Here is a 3,309-nt window from a genome sequence, read left to right as displayed (position 1 = left end):
GGGCTCCGCTCGGCTGCCGCCGGGGGCGCTATGCGCGGGGCCCGGACACGGGCTGCCGAGTGGGGAGGGCCGGGTCGGGGGTGCCGCGAGCCGGGCCGTGTCCGCGGGGCCGGGGGCACGGAACAGCTGAGTGGCTTCCCTAACCCCAAGATCGGAGCTTCCTACTCGGGCGTCGCAGGGAGACTCTGGAGGCGGAATCGCCGCTCCCACCCGAGGCTCCGGGCCAGACTCCTGGGGCAGCAGCTGCACTTGGGGGCACCGGACACAGGATTGCTTCTTGGTGGGGTCAGTGGGTCCGGGGAGTGTAGTATCGGGACCTCAATGTTGTCCGTACATTCGGGGGCCCTCAGGCCCGTGAGGGATTTCCTAATACCCCACGGATCAGCCAGCACTCTCTGTGATGGGGGCTGCGCCGCGTGACGGGGCTCAGGAACCTCAAGGCTGAACTGTCAGGTATGGTGGCCACTAGTCATGCGTGGGAGGCTGTTTACATTTAAATTAAATACAATTAGGCGATCAGTTCCTCAGCCGTAGGAGCCCTATCTCAAGGGCTGAGTGTGACTGGGGTGGCGAGGATGGCTATGGGTCAGATAGCTGTGCTGGGCTGGCAGGGCCCTGAACGACCTACTGTCTTGGCGCTCAGTGCTGGGGTCTTAAGGCAGACCTGGCCTGCAGGCCCCCCCACCCCCCACCTTGCAGGTCTATTCTTCCTGGCTGCATTCTCTGCTGGACTGAAGAAGGCTGCCCAAGACAGATCCTGTCCAGAGTCCTGGGACCCCAGGCAAGGGCTGCAGAACAGCAGGTGGCCTTCATACCTGTCAGGAGCCAGCTAGCAGGTGAATCTGGCAGCTGCGGAATAAGATGGGCAACCTTGGTGTTGCTGTTGTCATCACAGGAGAATTCAGATTCCTAGGGAGAAGGGGCTTTGGGCTGGAGGGATACCCCAGGCCCTGCACACCTCTTCTCTGCTCTGTGGAGGTGTGGCAGAGTGTGGGGCTGGACTGAAAGCAGCAATTGACTGCAGTGTCATCCTGGGTAGTGTTTCATCTGTCTGGACTCAGTCTCCATCTGCAGCCCATTTGACCATGCCTGCTCCCTTCCCAGGGTAGGCTGGAGGACAGCTTAGGGGAGAGCACATGCCCATGGATGTGAAGCTGGGCACTGAGGCAGTGCTTCAGTGTTCCCATGGGCCTCAGGTCCCCACATGGCCTAATCTTAGCTGAGGAACATAGTCACCCTTTAAGGCTTATCTCAAACTCATCAGGAACCCCAAGGTCACTCAGGTAGAGGTCAGTCCTGCATCTAAAATTTAGGAGGCGAGAGGACCAAGGTGGGCCCCTGCCTCACTGCCTTCAGCCAGCCCAGCATCCTGCCCAGTTGGTGACCTTGGTGCCAAAGGCAGACTTTCTGATGGCACTCCCAGTTCCACTGACTCTCCAGAGCCATGGGGCTGGTGCTAGAAGAATATCAAGTCTGTACTGGGTTGCCCCACTAGCCTGTCCAGGCCACTCTCAGGGTGAATTCAGGTAGTGGCCTTGTTGCCCTTCCCACCTGAGAGCTTTGGGTCCTGTCGCCCTGAGCCCTCAGCAGTCTCTCCAACCATCTCTCCAGGTGGACTCTGAGTAGCAGGAGTTGGGGTCTGAGCCTTCTTTCCTGGAGAACCTGGAGCACCTACCTCCCCGTGGCCAGTTCCGCACATAGGCAGGGTGAGGTGGGGCAGCCTGGTTGGTCCAGAGGATGTTTCACCTCTGGGGAAGTGCCTTCCACCCCACATTTATGTCATTCAACACAAGCCTGTCCTAGGGAGTGAAGAGATGTTCTGGAGCATTAAGCTCTTTCCACCAAGACACCCCCATGGTCCTGCGAAGACAGGTTTATTGCAAAGTGGCCTGGGCAGCTCCACCAATGGGAGGAATCCCCCACCGCAGCCTGCCTGGAGCGCCCCTGGCGGCAGTGATGGCATTATACTGGGGACAGGAAGGCCAACTGTCCAGATACCCCACTGGGTTGCCTGGATAAATTCTCCCGACTCCCCAACCTACCCTAGGGGAAAGGACATTTGAAGCCTGGAGTGTCAGAGCCCAGTTCCTCCTGTGGTTATTTTCATACTCCACCTTTTGGTGATCTGGGACAGTGAAGCAGCGGACATGCTGCCTATACCCTGGCATCCTCGGGACCAGACTCCCCTACAGGTGTGCTGATGCCCAAGGGTGTGAGAATGGGAGGCTGCGGTGGGCTGGGGGTTGGCAGGAGGGTTCTAGGAAGAAGTGTTCAGACTGGCCATGCTGTCCTGGGGGCAGACGTCCTAAGGAGCCACAGAGGTTGGTTCTCAGGGCTAGTGAGATCAAAGGCATCTGAAGTGACCCTTACGTGTCCTTCAACCGGGCCTGGGCCTTCCTGCCCTTGTCATCCAGGGCCAGTCACCAGGTCAGGGTCTGTGCCCCCATGGGAGGTGCTGGGAGCAGGGGTCAGTGCAGCATGCCAGGCAGAAACCTGGGCCCAGACCCTTGCTCCCAACCTACCTAGTCAAACTGGTCATCTCCCTTGCCAGGGGGGCACAGCAGCAGCAGGTCCCTTATGGGGTTGGTTGTGTGAACTACGAGGCACTTAGGGGAAAAATGCCCAGCAGCAGGCAAGTCAGATTACCTACTGTGAGCAGCCATCTTGGTGTGACATGGACTGTGATCCACAGGGCTGGCATTGCTGAACTACAAGGTGTAGTGCTGTATGTTCTGAACCAGTGACCAGTCAATGGTGTCACTCCCGTCAGCCAGAAGAAGCCTAGTCTGAGAGGGCAAGGGGCTAGAGGGGGAAGGCCCCTGGTATCACCCCAATGCCTTGCTCACAAATCAGGGTCCAGGGCCTTTAGGAATGGAGGCTCGAGTCACCCCATCAGGTGAAGCCAGTGACCAGCTGAGGCAGCAGCAGAGGGTGAGAGAACATGGAATGAGTAGTGGAAAGAGAAATGATAAACACCAACCACAGTGTTTATTCATTACCATGTTTAGAATATACATATAAATAGATATTTGTATAAATTAACCGATATTACTTTGTAATTGTATATATTACCCACATTTTCCTTTTCTTTTTCCCTAACTTCTTAAGAAGTGTTGATGGTGATTAGTTTTCTAGGCTAGTCTTAAGGCCCTAAAATGTCCAGGAGGTTCTGCCTGAACTATAAGAGGAATCGGTATTCTGAGATGTACCTAGTGACAGCTTACAGGATCCTCCACACCGGAGAGAACCAGTCCATTGCTGGCTTGACAATGGCTATGAAAGTGACTGAAGCAGAGAGGTCAAGGTGGG

Source organism: Otolemur garnettii, unplaced genomic scaffold, assembly GCF_000181295.1.
Source record: "Otolemur garnettii isolate 467f Iridium unplaced genomic scaffold, OtoGar3 scaffold00133, whole genome shotgun sequence".
NCBI lineage: Eukaryota > Metazoa > Chordata > Mammalia > Primates > Galagidae > Otolemur > Otolemur garnettii.
The sequence above is the reverse complement of the archived record's forward strand: the minus strand, read 5'-3'. Positions refer to the sequence as shown.